Source organism: Dasypus novemcinctus, chromosome 6, assembly GCF_030445035.2.
Source record: "Dasypus novemcinctus isolate mDasNov1 chromosome 6, mDasNov1.1.hap2, whole genome shotgun sequence".
In the NCBI taxonomy this organism is placed as follows: Eukaryota; Metazoa; Chordata; class Mammalia; order Cingulata; family Dasypodidae; genus Dasypus; species Dasypus novemcinctus.
This window is the reverse complement of record NC_080678.1, coordinates 94473832-94489710: the sequence shown is the minus strand read 5'-3', so window position 1 is coordinate 94489710 and position 15879 is coordinate 94473832. Positions and strand designations below refer to the sequence as shown.

Sequence of the window (15879 nt, the reverse complement as noted above, 5' to 3'; positions counted from 1 at the left end):
GGCATAAAACTATGTTATATTGGGGAAATATAACACCATGGGGGTGTTGATTTCATGAGGCAGTGTGACTTGCATTTGGTGCCCAGACAGATTTACAGCTCTCCGTGACACTTTGTGTGAAACTCTTCATCATTTTTAAAAAATATTTTTTTAAGTTTTTTATGTAAAAGATTCCCTTTTCAATCTGTCCCAAAGTATTGAAAGCTGAACTGTACAAGTCTGGCTCTTTCAGTACAAGTTTGAGACCATATTTTCTTAAATGGAAAAGTAACACTACCCTCTACTGAAAAAAGCTTGTAGAACAAGAGTCACCTCTAGTCCCTGTGTAACAGTTTGGTCAAAGCTGGCCTTAACAGAGCTCTGTGTGTGTGTGTAGGAGTCTGGGGGAACTGGACCCTCCTTATGAGAGAAGGGCTGAAAAATTCATCTTTAGTGAAAAATGGTCAAAATTCAGATTCCAAAGCCTTCTCCATTCTGATGTTCCTTGGCACTCTTCTTGTACTTTATATACTGGAGGTAGCTTCCTCTTTATGGTCAGTTTTAGTAGGAAAAAAAAAGAATATAGATACATATATGTGCATACATATATTTTATATAAGTAAAATATATACCTATTTTATATATGTACATATACATATTTAGGGATGGGGCAGGAGGGTCATGCAAACCTAAACTGCCATCACATTACCCCAAATGAGACTGTTAACAACAAAAAAATAATAAATAACTCCTGGAGTTTAAGTGACAAGGTGGGTGCTGCAAGAAGGGAAAGGGCACAAAGTTTAATAGTAAATACACTTCTGTATTGTTTGGCAGAGTTCAGGCCAGTCCAAGTCTTCTGCACTTGCCAGACAAGTTAGCTGATGATCCCAAAGACAAAATTTGTTTTAAAAACTCGAGCAGGGCTCCATACCACAGCTTTCCTTCAAGTTAGTTGACTGGTACACAGTTTTTCCGGCCACCAGGAACAGAAATTTGGCTCCAAGGCAAATAGAAAAAAAAGATATTTCTACTTACAACATGAAAATACAGAAATTTTTCAAAGAAACAAAACTGTCAAAGAAGTTTACTTTCAACAAAACTGAGGTAGCACTGTTTTCTCTGCATTCAATGCTCAATTGGTTTTCAGCACAATGTGTTTAAGAAAAATCAAACTTGCTCTCTTGACTGACAGGTGCAGCGTGTTAATGAATAAACAACATGAAATGCAATAGGTCAAAGAAGGAATGAGCAAAAAATAAGGGGGAAAAAGGGTCTCACATAAATTAGTTTAAAAGTTTGTCACCAGTGTACAAAGGCTCTCAGCTGGCCATGGCTCTCCAAGAGCTTTAAATCCTCTGGGAATTAATGCATTGTGGTTAACAGTTAACACTGCTATTTAACTCTGTGTGAATCTATAAAAATAATTATTACAACCTAAATTCAATCATATAAAGAGCACTACCCACAGTACAGACCTGCCCTGAAAAACAAAATATGCAAAACTGAGATGAGATACACAACATGAATCCAGGTTCAATGTTGTGGGGGACCCTCCTCAAAAGGGGAAATAACCAAAATAACCAAAAAATGAAGAAAGTACCTAAAACATGATACAGCATTTTAGAGCCCTTTCAGATAAAAGGCAGAGAAAGGTGTAAAGTAGAAAATATCCAGATCTTCAGTAATTTTCAGAAAGGTCCAATTCCTTGGTTGGCTGCAGGGCAGGGGCTGCTGCATGGGACATAAGCCCTTGGGCCCTGAGCTGAGTGCACCTCTCCCTTCCCCTTCTCCTTTCCTTTACTCCATCTCCCAACACGAAGGCATCAAAGAGATGTCTTCTTCACTATAGCTGCTGAGTTCAGGGCCAATCACCTGAGTGAAGTTAAGGAACATGTTCTGAGTGTCCTGGGAGATACCCTTAATCCCTGAGGGGTTTTCTGTTAGGAAGTTTAGCCACCGGTTCCCTATCGGAGGACTGTTCTGAGTAAAGACTAATTTCCACAGGGCAATGGCTATTTCCCCATGCAGTGAACGCTGCCCTTCTTTGGAGTTCAGGCCAAACTGAAATGTAAACTGGTAGAGATCCTTGAATTTATCTTCTTCTTTGCCTTCCATTAAGAAGCAAGGGAACCATGCACAGATCCTATCAATGCTGTCTGCACTTACTGCTTTGCAGCCATCAAAACACTCCTTTCTGCTTTCAGAATTCTCTTTTTGTCTTTGCCATTTGCCATTCTGATCAGTATGTGTGTTGGAGTAGGTACATTAGGATATATTTGTTTGCAGTATGTTGCACTTCCTGGACATACATATTTATGTCTTTCATAGAAGTTGGGAAATTTTAGGCCATTATTTCCCCAAATATTCTTTCTGTCCCTTTTCCCTTCTCTTCTACTTTTGGGACACCTATGGCACAATTTTTGTGCACTTCATGCTGCCCCTCAAATCCCTAAGACTGCTCAATTTTTTTCTCTTCTTTTCTCTATCTGTTCTTCCAACTATATGATTTCAATTGTGATGTCTTCCAGTTCCCTGATTTTTCTTCTCCATGTTCAAACCTGCTGTTGTATGTCTCCATTCTATTTTGAAGCTCTACTATTGGGCCTTTTGTCCTCAAAATTTCTATTAAGTTTCTTTCTATACTTTCGAATTTGTCTTTATGCTCTCATATTATTTTCTTAATATACTCTAGCTCTTTATCCATATTTTCCTTTATCTCCTTGAATTGATTTAGGGTATTTGTTTGAAAATCTTTATTTGTTGCAATTTCCAAGTCTGCTCAGAAGTTGTTGGGTTTTTTTTTTTATGTTTTTAAAGCCAGTTTTATTGGGATATATTCTATCCAAAGTATATAATCAATGGCTTTTAGTAAACAACATGCATTCATCACCATAAAAAATCTTAGAACAATTCCGTTACCCCAAAATAAAAAATCCATACCTCTTAGTAGTCACCTTTCAATCTCTCTATCCTTCCCCAGTCCTACATAACTACTAATCTAATTTCATCTTTATAAATTGATTTGTATTTTCATTTTATATAAAAGGTATAATACAAAATGTCATACTTTATGTCTGGTTTCTTTCCCTTAGCATAATGTAGGGTTTTGTGGTCTGATATTTAGCATCTTGTAACATTCACAAACTTTTGTTCAGTTTCAAAGAAAAATAGTCTTATATATGCAATATTACCCGTATTCAAATTTCACATGAGCTTTTACTATGTTATACAGTCCCATTTACATATTCCTTTTAGTAATATACATGACCTTAGACATTTCCTTTAAACAACTGTCACATCCCTATAATAGCACTGTTAATTAAAGAAATTATACTGGGCTTTCAACTTTTCTATTTATTTCCACAGATTAACACACATGCTTTTTACCAATTCTGCACAAGTTAACCCTCAGTATTCCATTCTCTAACCTCATTCTATTTTCTGGTGACCCATATTGAAGTTATTAACTCCATGAGATTACACGATATATTTAGTTCATAATAGCGCAATCATACCATATTTGCATTTTGTGTCTGGCTTGCTTCATTGAACATAATGTCTTCCAAGGTCATCCATGTTGTCATATGGTTTACAACTTCATTTCTTCTTATAGCTGCATAATATTCCATCATGCATATATGCGGTCACCCCTCGGGCTGAAGTGTGGTTTGCTGGCCTGGCGGGGGAGCAGCCGCGGCAGGCCAAGCCGCTGCCCCCATAATAGGGTGGCTGGTCGGACTCACCGCCACCCCTGAAGGGAGCTCGGCATGGGCGCAGAGTGCCCTCGGGTCTCCCCTTCTCGGCAGCCATGCTTCCGCAGCCGCACCTCCTTCCGGATGGCGCCACACGATGCCTGTGGGGCGGCACCCTTCTTCTTCTTTCTCCCTGCGCAGGCGCAGGGCGGAAAATTCCAGTCTGCCCTTTTCCCCTCCCCCAACAGCAGCAACAGCCAGGCGTGGGCGGAAAAATCCAGTCTGCCCTTTTCCCCTCCCCCGACAGCAGCAACAGCCAGGCATGGGCGGGAAACTCCAGTCTGCCCTCCACCTCAGCAACAGCAGCCACCAATCCCTAAACCCTGCCCCTTCCCCCAGCAACAGCGACAGCCAATCCCTAACCACCACCCCTCCCCCATCCAGTACCGCCCACTGACCTTTTGCTGGCAACCAATCAGAACAGGGCGTGGCTTCGACCAATCAGCCTTCCCCAGCCCCTATAAAACTGTTGCCTCTCCCTCAATAAAGTGGACTTGCGTGTTTACCTTGTCTCCGCGGTAGTTTTTCTGCCGTGCGCCCTCCAGTCCTGAGAGCCCCCGACAAGGGCCTGGCCTCCCTTGTCCCCAGTTCGTCGCCTGCTTCTCCGGGTGACCCCTTCGTCGCTGGCTTCTCCGGGCGACCCCTTCGTCGCCAGCTTCGCCGGGCGACCCCGTCAGCCGAACCGCACAAGCCCTTGTGAGACCGATCCCTCGTCTGCTGCCGGACCGACCCCTTGTCCAGAGCTGGACCGACCCCTCGTCCAGAGCTGGACCGACCCCTCGTCTGCAGCCAGACCCCACCTCTACCGACCGAGCAAGCCGCCGCAGCTGGCGCCCAATGTGGGGCAAGGCAACTCCACCACAGCCTCACTCCATAACCTGTCGCCACCCCCCCCTCCTCTCTTCTCACCGTGGGACTTCTCTCATGCAACATTGCTGCTACCTGAGCCTTGGCTACCTCATATGATCCACGGCAGTCTGGGAGAATCGCTGGATGGCTTTCTCCTTCCATGTCAGGGGCTTATACCGACCCGCTATGATTAAGAGGAGCCTTGGATTTCTCGGGAGCGCGCGCTTGCACGTCTGAAGTAATCCTACCACAGCCCTACGCCCTCCTCTCTTCTCACCTTGGGACTTCTCTTGTGCAACATTGCTGCTACCTGAGCCTTGGCTACCTCATACGATCCACGGCGGTCTGGGAGAATTGCTGGATGGCTTTCTCCTTCCATGTCGGGGGCTTATACCGACCCGCTATGATTAAGAGGAGCCTTGGATTTCTCGGGAGCACGCGCTTGCACGTCTGAAGTAACCCTACCATAGTCCTACACTCTCCTCTCTTCTCACCCCTATCTTTTCGCTCTGCATTGCTGCTCCTGAACCTTGGTGACCTCATACGATCCACGGCGGTCTGGGAGAATCGCTGGATGGCTTTCTCCTTCCATGTCGGGGGCTTATACCGACCCGCTATGATTAAGAGGCACCAATAAAACTCTCAGGAGCGCGTGCCTGAGCACCTCCACCCCTGCCTTCACCTCTGCCTCCTCCCCTCCATGCTTGCTCCCCTTTGCCTTGCTCCACTGCTCGTTGTCCCGCCCTCCCCTCGTCCGGGCCTTCTCTTGGCCCGCGACCACCGTCAGAGTCCCATCGGCTCCGACCCCTCGTCTCACCGTGCACCTCGGCTCCCATCGCTGCGCTCTCAAGGTAAGGGCCCCTTTTCTTATCGGCTCCAAAAGGCCATTAGCAATGGGTAACATCCTATCTGCTAAGCAAGCCCTGCAAGTTCGGGCTCTTGCCGGTCTCCTAGACACTCACCAGTGTAAGATCTCTTTGAAACAGCTCCAAGTATATTGGGACCTTCTTCTCCCCTTTAATCCGTGGCTTACCACGTGTCAGCTTTGGGACCCGGACACCTATACTCGCCTTATAGATAGGGTCACTTTTGCTGTGGAGCAGGAAGGTAAAAGATTCCCTCCTGGCTTATTACAGGCAACATGAAGTCCAGAAGAAATCTTGAAGGGTATAATCTATGATATGCTATATAAAAAAGGATTTAAAAGCAGCTATACCAAGAAAGTAAGAGTTATGAGTCAACTGTAAATAAATTATATATTTCTGTTAATGTGTTGTAATTGTTCTGTGTTTGTCTGTCTGTTCGTTCAATGTCAACATATATTGTGATACCTCCGGATGGTAAATATAAATTACTAGAAATCTTTAAAAGAGCTCTATTCAAATGGCCAAAAATTAAATAAGCGCTTATATTAATACTTAAGTTTATTATATTAATACATAAGTTTAAATGTTAATAAGATATCTACAATTAAAAAAAATTGTAAGTCTTAATTAACAAAATTAACTGTACGTCTTCATAAAAAGTTGTTCTTGCCTAGATTAAAATTAATAACTTATTTTTCTTCACAGGATAATATGAAGAATGTAAAACTTATATGAATATTAAAAAGGTTAAAAGTTTGTAAAAATGCTAACTGAAATGTAATAAGTTTTGCAAAAAGACGTATTTTGTCCTAAAGTAGGATGGCTAATTTTTCATAAACTCTTGAAATTTAATTTGCATGCGGCAAGTGTAAAAGGTATTGTGATAACTTTACGTAAGGGAATGTGTTCTGTAAAGATAAAATTTACCTTCAATAGTCTATATGGTTATAAATAATAATAAAAGGTTTAATAAAGCATTGTTTACATTAAGGTATTAAATGGCTAATTCCAAAATGTCATTCTTAAATATATATATATAAAACTGAATTGATGATAATAATAAAAGGTAATTTTATAACAGGAAAGATTAACAGCAACCAAGCTCCCCTGCCAACTTGCTTTTAGGAAACGGTTTCTAATATTGCATGCTACTAAGTATTTAAAGAAAAGTTATTCTTAAGGAAACAGAAGATGATTTTGTCTTTGCAGCCATTGTCTATTTAGCAACACCCCTTGCTATTGGCCTAGCCACTGTTGCACTGGACGATTGGAACCTTAAACAAAGACTCCTCCTCACTGTCATCTTCCTATCTATCGTTATTATATTTACTGCCCTCATTCTCCTTCGTTTATAAAGCAGTCTCCTACAAACCACAAAGCTTCTGTCTTAAACATACCATTCTCAACCCTATCCTCTAAATGATCTTCTCACTTCCCCCACAGCCTTTAATACTTTATTTCTTCCTCATAACCTTTGCTTTCTTGATAATATTTTCCGCCATCTGTCTAGCCGCTACCGCCCCAGAAGATTGGAACCTCGGCCAACGAATTCTACTCTCCATCGCCTTTCTGTTTATTATCCTCTTTTATGCTTTACTCCTTATCTTCCTCCCATAATGACTTCACCAAGCCTCCTCTTGTCCAAAACTGTCACCCCTTCTTTTCCTCACACTCCCCATTGCACTCACCAACCCCAGCCATCAGCCTTTTAATTGGACAGTAAGCCTCTGGCAGGAAAAAGTAATCTTCTCCTACAATGTCTTCGCTGCCAAGGAGAGATCAACTACCTGCAACGCGCTGTCATCCTGGACTTTTAACAGCAGATGGATCTTATAGCCGCCGAGATCAACAAGAATTGGACATTGGCCACCCTTGCTTGCAACGGCAAGATACCACCCCCTAAATTGTACATTTATATCCCCGTCATACTCACCTCCCTCTTCAGCCCCGCTTCCCTCATTGCTTACTGCCTCTTGGGCCTCAGCTACTTGTTGCTGCTGCCATCCTGGCCCTTATTTGAAAAGAAGGGGGAAATGCGGTCACCCCTCGGGCTGAAGTGTGGTTTGCTGGCCTGGCGGGGGAGCAGCCGTGGCAGGCCAAGCCGCTGCCCCCATAATAGGGTGGCTGGTCGGACTCACCACCACCCCTGAAGGGAGCTCGGCATGGGCGCAGAGTGCCCTCGGGTCTCCCCTTCTCGGCAGCCATGCTTCCACGGCCGCCCCTCCTCCCGGATGGCGCCACACGATGCCTGTGGGGCGGCACCCTTCTTCTTCTTTCTCCCTGCGCAGGCGCAGGGCGGAAAATTCCAGTCTGCCCTTTTCCCCTCCCCCAACAGCAGCAACAGCCAGGCGTGGGCGGAAAAATCCAGTCTGCCCTTTTCCCCTCCCCCGACAGCAGCAACAGCCAGGCATGGGCGGGAAACTCCAGTCTGCCCTCCACCCCAGCAACAGCAGCCACCAATCCCTAAACCCTGCCCCTTCCCCCAGCAACAGCGACAGCCAATCCCTAACCACCACCCCTCCCCCGCCCAGTACCGCCCACTGACCTTTTGCCAGCAACCAATCAGAACAGGGCATGGCTTCGACCAATCAGCCTTCCCCAGCCCCTATAAAACTGTTGCCTCTCCCTCAATAAAGTGGACTTGCGTGTTTACCTTGTCTCTGCGGTAGTTTTTCTGCCGTGCGCCCTCCAGTCCTGAGAGCCCCCGACAAGGGCCTGGCCTCCCTTGTCCCCAGTTCGTCGCCGGCTTCTCCGGGCGACCCCTTCGTCGCCGGCTTCTCCGGGCGACCCCTTCATCGCCGGCTTCGCCGGGCGACCCCGTCAGCCGAACCACGCAACCCCTTGTGAGACCGATCCCTCGTCTGCTGCCGGACCGACCCCTCGTCCAGAGCTGGACCGACCCCTCGTCCAGAGTTGGACCGACCCCTCGTCCAGAGCTGGACTGACCCCTCGTCTGCAGCCAGACCCCACCTCTACCGACCGAGCAAGCCGCTGCACATATACATCAGTTTGTTTATTCATTCATCAGTTGATGGACACCTGGGTCATTTCCATCTTTTGACAACCATGAATAAGATGCTGCAATGAGCACGGGTGTGCAGATGTCTGTTAGTGTCACTGCTCCAGTTCCTCTGGGTATATGCACAGTAGTGGTATTGCTGGGTCATGTGGCAAATCTATATTCAGCTTCTTTAGGAACTGCCCAGCAGTCCTTCACAGTGGCTGTACACTTCTACATTCCCACCAAGAGTGAATAAGTGTTTCTATCTCTCCACATCCTCTCAAACACTTGTAGTTCTCTGTCTTTTTAATAGTGGCCATTCTAATAGGTATGAAATGATATATCATTGTAGCTTTGATTTGCATTTCCATAATAACAGTGATGTTGAACATCTTTTCATGTGTTTTTTTGCCATATGTATTTCTTCTTTGGACACATGTCTAAGTATTTTGCCAACTTTTAAATTGGGTCATTTGTCTTTTTATTATTGAGTTGTAGCATCTCTTTATAGATCATGGATATTAAACCATTATGAGACATGATTCAACATTCTATACATTTATCATATTGTGCAAGTTCTCTGATTCCTTGTTGATCTTCTGTCTAGTTGTTCTATCTAATGGTGTGAGTGGTATCTTAAAGTCTCCAACTATCATTGTGGAGAAGTTTATTTCTCCCTTAAGTTTTGCCAGAGTTTTCCTCATGTATTTTGGGTCACCCTGGTTAGGTGCATAGAGATTATGATTGCTATTTCTACCCAGTGGATCATCCCTTTTATTAATAAATAATGGTCCTCTGTGTCTCTTATAACTTTTTTCTGTTTAAAGTGTGTTTTGTCCATTATTAGTTTAGCCCTGTTCTTTTTTGGTTACTGTATTAGTCAGCCAAAGGGGTGCTGATGCAAAATAGCAGAAATCTGCTGGCTTTTATAAAGGGTATTTATTTGGGGTAGAAGCTTACAGTTACCAGGCCATAAAGCATAAGTTACTTCCCTCACCAAAGTCTTTTACCATGCGTTGGAGCAAGACAGCTGCTGACATCTGCCAGGGTTCAGGTTTCCTGGGTTCCTCTCTTCCTGGGGTTCATTTCTCTCTGAGCTCAGTTCCTCTGTTCTAATAACAAGGTCAGCTGTAGAGTATGAGGCTCTCTAGGCTTTGCCTCTCTATACAAGGCCAGCTGTAGATCATTAGTCAAATCACTTGTTTCTCTTCCCAGTGTCTTTACTCTTTCCTCACTACCAAACTCCTCTGTGTGCTTACTTCCCAGGGCTCTAGCTCAAGACTCCAGCATCAAAGCTCCAACATCAAAACTCCAACATCAAATTTTCAACCTGTGGGTGGGGACTCAACACCCTACTAAAATAACCCAGTCAAAGGCCTAATCATAATTTAATCATGCCCAGGTACAGACCAGTTTACAAACATAATCCAATAGCTATTTTTGGAATTCATAAACCATATCAAATTGCAACAGTTACTGTTTGTGTGGAGCATCTTTTTTCAACCTTTCACTTTTAGCCAGTTTGTATCTGTGGGTCTAAGGTAAGTCTCTTAAAGGCAGCATATGAGTGGCTCATGTTTTTTTATCCATTCTGTCATCCTATATCTATTGATTAGGTTCTTTATTCCTTTTACATTCAAAGGTAATACTGTAAATACATTATTTCTTTCCACTATTTAATTCTTTGGCTTTCATATGTCACATTTTATTTTCACCTGTCATTTTACTTTTTTGGTTATTCTTTGTGCTATTATTGACTTCTACACTCTCCTCCAAACCTCTCTTTCCTGTTTTTGTTTTTGTTTTTTCTTTCAGGCTTTAAAAGGCTCCCTTTAATATTGCCTGTAAAGGTGGATTCCTTTTTAAACTCTCTTAGTTACTGTTTGTGAATATTTTACATTCACCTTCATATTTGAAGGACAGTTTTGCTGGATAAAGAATTCTCAGCTGGCAAATAATTTTCTTCATTATTGTAATTTCATCATACCACTGTCTTCTTGCCTCCATGGTTTATGATTTGAAATTTGCATTAAATCTTAGTGGGCATCCCTTGTAGTGATGGTTTGTTTCTCCCTTGCTGTTCTCAGATGTTTCTCTATCTTTGACATTTTAAATTCTGAGTAGTATGTGTCTTGGAGTAGTTTTATTTGTGTTTATCCTGATTGGGGTATGCTGTGCTTCTTGGACATGTAGTTTCATTTCTTTTTTGAGAGTTGGGAAATTTTCAGCTATTATTTTTCAAATATTCTTTCTGCCCCTTTTCCCTTCTCTTCTTCTTCTGGAGCTCCCATGACACATATGTTGTTGCATTTCATGTTACCATTCAAGTTCCTGAGCCCCTACTAATTTTTTTCCATTCTTTTCTCTCTTCAATTTCAGCAATTCTATTCTCTGGATCACTTGTTCTTTCTTCTATCATTCTGAGTCTGCTGTTACATGCCTCTAATGTGTTTTTGTTCTCATCTATTGTGTCTTTCATTCTCATGACAAAGCTCTGTTACTTTTCTATTCAGGTTTTCAAGTTCTTCTTTGTGCTTGCTCAGTGTTTTTTTTTTTTTTAAGGTACCTGGGGTCAGAGATTGAACCTGGAACCTTGTGAGTGGGTAGCCAGCACTCAACCACTGAGCCAGATCAGCTACCTTGGTTTGGTTTTATAATTTCTTTTGCTTGTTCTTTGTTGTTTGTTTTTCTCAGGAGTATGGGGAACTGAACCCAAGACCTCCCATATAGTAGGTAAGTGTTCAACAGCTTGATCCACATCTACATCCTATTTTTTGTCCCAGGAGACACCAGGAACCAAACCTGGGACCTCCCATGTGGGAGGCAGACACACAACTGCTTGATCCATATCCACACTCCTTGATGTCTTGTATCTCTTTAGCTATATTGTCTTTCAACTCTTTAATTTGATTTTGGAAATGTGTGTACACTGTGTTGATTAGTTATATCAAATCCTATGTCTCATCTGGGGCTTTGATATACTTCTTTGCTTGAACCATTTCTTCCATTTCCTTTGTATGGCTTGTAATTTTTTGCTGATGTCTAGGCATCTGATTATGATAGTGAGTTTACTCAGATGCTCAATTTTTCTCTCTTTTGTAAGGATTTTGTGGCAGGATGCTGTGTATTACTGCTGTTCTTTGATTCTTGGTTCACCCTGTTCTGGGTATTTAAGATTGTCCCTCTTAGTTGCTCAAATGTGTAATGTGTTGCAGACCCACTTCCTAAGACCTTGGGGAAGAAGATGGTAAAAACCAGAAAAAGCCTTTCTTATTTATTACACTTTTAATTTCCTCATTTTCACTTTCTTGATTGGCCGGCAGATGTACCATCTTTGGCAGCCCTCTCAGTTCAAAGCCTGGTCAGCATGTGTTTGCTGCAACATGCATCAATGTGATAGAAAATCTTTCCTGGAGGCTAAAAGCCTAGTAATTCAAACTTTCTCAGAGTTTGTCTTCCAACCTTTGCTGGCAGCCCCCTCATTTCCCCAGTAGGTAATAATTTCATTTTTCTGCATCTTCATCAACAAGTTCCAGTCAGTAGTGAGGGTGTTTGAGAGGGTCAGATCTCTTTAGTCCCATGTTGGCTCCCAACACAATATGGTGGCCCCTCCATACCAAAAGGGCTCCTGGGACACAGCAGACCAAATCTGTGGGTCAAAACCTGAGTCAGCCTTAGGCTATGTCCCTCTCTTTCCTGTTCCCTGGGAAGGTATATCTCTGTAGGCCCCCTTTGTCTGTAGCAGCCAGCCCAAGGCTTGAGAATTCAAAATTGTCTATAAGGTGGGGGAAGGCACCAACAGTGCAAGCTGCAGTTTAGCTAACAGTTTTGCCATTGAGATTATTTTCTTTGTCCCCCTCTCTTCTGGAAGGTGTCCAGCTTTCCCCTGGTGTCCTAAACTCTAGAACCCTTTTTTCTTCCAGGCTGTTTCCGCCTTTCCTCTAGCTGTTTTTCTGGGAGAGGAGAATGCCCCATGTCTTTCTAGTCTGCCGTCTCCCTGGAAGTCTCCTCTGAAGTTTTAATTCATTTCCTTGACTGAGCCATATTTTCCTGTTTATTAGTATGGTTTGTAAATTTTTGCTGGTGTGTAAGTATCTGAATATCTTGATTAGGTAACTCTGAAGGTCCATTTCTCCTTCCTTTCTAGGATTTTACATTTGATGGGCTTTGTGTTAAGTCTCTTCTTTGACACTTGGTCCATTTATTCTAGACCTTTAGAACAGCCTGTGTTTAACCATTCAGATTTTCTTAGCTCTTCTTCATCTGATTCTTGCTCTGGAGATGCATTGCACTTTTTTTCAAGTAAACTTTATTTAAACTCCAGTAAAATAAAATAACAGACAAAAGTCAGCACAACATATTATGGAGGCATTACTTTAACTGGTTCTTTCCAGGCACATTTATCATATTTAATCCTAAAAACAAACTGAATTGCCTCTCCAATGTTCAGAACTATAAGTAAATGAGCACAGATTTTTTAAATGACATTTCCAAGATCTCCTTGTTAATGAAGAAAATGAGGGAAAATGATTTACCATATTCATGTCTCCTAAAACTAAATCCCATATTCTTTTTTGACTGTAATATTGATATAGTACATTCTTTGCCTTTGCTACAAAAACATTACCATATTTTCATAGTCTATAAGTTAGATTAGTTGTATTTTTCCCATGCATCACCATATTCTCAACACCTTGTAATAAAGGAACATTCTTGTATTTGTTTTATTATCCACAGTCCTCATGTACCACCAAAATCACTATGTTATACTGTCCCTAGATTATCTTCTAGCTGTCCTTCAATTAACATTAACCTCCCTAGAGGTGCAGTTTTTAAGATTGTACCTTTTGTGCAATTGTTTTGCCCCTCTAGGTGAAAGCTTCCTTTCCTCTGTTCCTTCTCCAGGTATCTTTAGCCATTCTGTTTGTTTTTTGTGTGTGAAGACTTTTCTCCCCAGCTCCTTTGATTTGTTTAAATTCTCTCCCTCACTCAGTGCCCCATTTTCCTTCCACTTTTCATTTCTGGGACCCATGCTATCTTAAAGGCATTCAGTTTCACCTCCCCTACCCCTTTTTTCCTGTGAGGGTTTTCAACCCCAGTTTCTTCCTTATTAGGGTATCCAGTCCCAAGGAGCCATATGGGGTCAATCTAGAAAGGTGGGTCACTCCAGCAGAGTCCATTTTGATTTAGGTTGTCCAGACAACAGAAACTGGATTGAGTGAGATCACATTTCTTGCCAGCAGATCTACTGTGGCCTCCCTCCCTGACCTCTCTGTCCCCATGGAACCCTTTTGTATGCAGCACTCCTCAGTGGCTTGTGTTTTGCCCTGGGTCTCTGCTAACTTTGGTCCCTGTGCATGGACATGAGCAGAGTTCTAACTCACTACTGTGATTGGGTTTATAGTCTTTGTCCACAGAGGGAGGGACCCAGACTATTGCCTCTGACTGACTTTCAAGCTGCACAAGACTGAATGGAGGGAAGGGGAATGGGCACAGACCTGTGGATCTGCAGTGGAAATTTCCTGCCTGATATTTTTCTTTTTCTTCAATTCAGTGTTTGTGGGGTCTTTCTCTAGTCTCTGCCATCCTCCATAAACCTAGGCAAGTTGCATTTGTCCTTTTATTTACTAAATCTCTGCAGAGGTTTTTTCAAGGGATGTCTTACATTGCCAACTTACAGACATCACCACCTCTATCACTTTTAAGAAGACCTTTTCATGATTCAGCACTCACCCTCTTACTGCAATTCATTTACTGTTTTCTGCAGTCCCAAGAAAGATGTTTCTGTCAGTTCTTGCTGGTTGTTCAAAGCTTTCTGTATGGATCCGAGCCCTGAAACATCTCACTCCACCATCTTGATTGGAGTAGAGTCCTTTCCAAACTTTAAAAAAAATCTGCTTCTTGCCCTGTCTGTTATCTCTTGCCTCATATAAGTGCAGTTAGTGTATTTGCCTTTGAATTGCTTTTAGTAAATGCCATCCAAGAGGTCATTCCAGCCCTGAGGATGTTCCAAGGCAGGTGAAACAAAGATAAGCCCTAAACTGATCCCTCAGGGAGCCACCTGACAGGTCAAAACACACAGTGACAATTCTCTTAGAACAGGTCCATATGCCCTCTCTGACACCAGCAAACTGCACCAGGAATGTAGGTCACCATTTCTATAGCCCCTGCTGAACTGGTAGTGGGGAATGGTAGATGGCTAAGTTAAAATGCCACAACATTCCCTTCCAAAAATAAGCAGTTTATTTTTCAACCCTGTTGTTTTACATTTTTTATTAGAATTCAGGGCTATGAAAATGTTGATTCTGACAGGGCTTTTTTTGCCCCCATTTTAGTGAAGGGTCAGAGTTTTGGAACTCACTAATCTTCCATCACCAATATGATATTAACTGTAGGTGCCATTTACCAGATTGAGATAACTACCCTCTACTTATAGTCTGCTGATAATTATTATCAGGAATGGTGAGATGATTAAATCATTTCCCTGGAGTTTTTATTAATATCATGGATTACATTAATGTATTTGCAAAGTTTCAGCCAACCTCACATATACTCTCAAGATGTCCTGATATACCAGCCGTTTTACACACTGCTCGGCTCAGTGTACTAACATTTTTAAAGAATTTTTTTATCTCATTCATGAGAGTTATTGATCTTTAGTATTCTTTCCTTTTATGTCTTTGATTTTGGTATCACATTAATTGTGGACTCATAGAATGATTTGCAAAGTATACCTTCTCCTTGATGTTCTGGAAGAGTTTGCGTAGAATTGATAATATTTATTCCTTAACTATTTGGGGTAATTCACCAATGAAGTCTCTGGGCCTGGAGTCTCTTAACCTGGAAAGGCTAAAATTTATTTAATAGGAATAAGACTGTTCTGGTTATCTATTCCTTTTTTTTTTTTAGAGATTTACTTATTTATTTAATTTTCTCCCCCACCCACCCCGGTTGTCTGTTCTCTGTGTCTATTTGCTGCATCTTCTTTGTCTGCTTCTGTTGTCGTCAGCAGCACAGGAATCTGTAGTTTCTTTTGGCCGCGTCATCTTGTTGTGTCAGCTCTCCGTGTGTGCAGCACCATTCCTGGGCAGGTTGCACTTTGTTTCGTGCTGGGCAGCTCTCCTTACGGGGCGCACTCCTTGCGCGTGGGGCTCCCCTATGCGGGGGACACCCCTATGCGGGGGACACCCCTGCGTGGCAGGGCACTCCTTGTGCGCATCAGCACTGCGCATGGGCCAGCTGCACATGGGTCAAGGAGGCCCGGGGTTTGAACCGCGGACCTCCCATGTGGTAGATGGATGCCCTAACCACTGGGCCAAGTCCGCTGCCTCTATTTCTTATTGAGTGAGGAACTTGGCATTTCATCTAAGTTGTCAAATTTATTGGCCTAAAGTTTTTCATATTATCCACTTATTTTCCTTTTAATATC

The 15879-nt window shown here is 42.7% G+C and overlaps 1 pseudogene; it reads right to left on the bottom strand.

Annotated features, from left to right (window-relative positions):
• Positions 1 to 1602: 1602 nt before the first annotated feature.
• Positions 1603 to 15879, bottom strand: part of LOC101438152 (DCN1-like protein 3 pseudogene) — a 32428-nt pseudogene continuing 18151 nt past the window's right edge.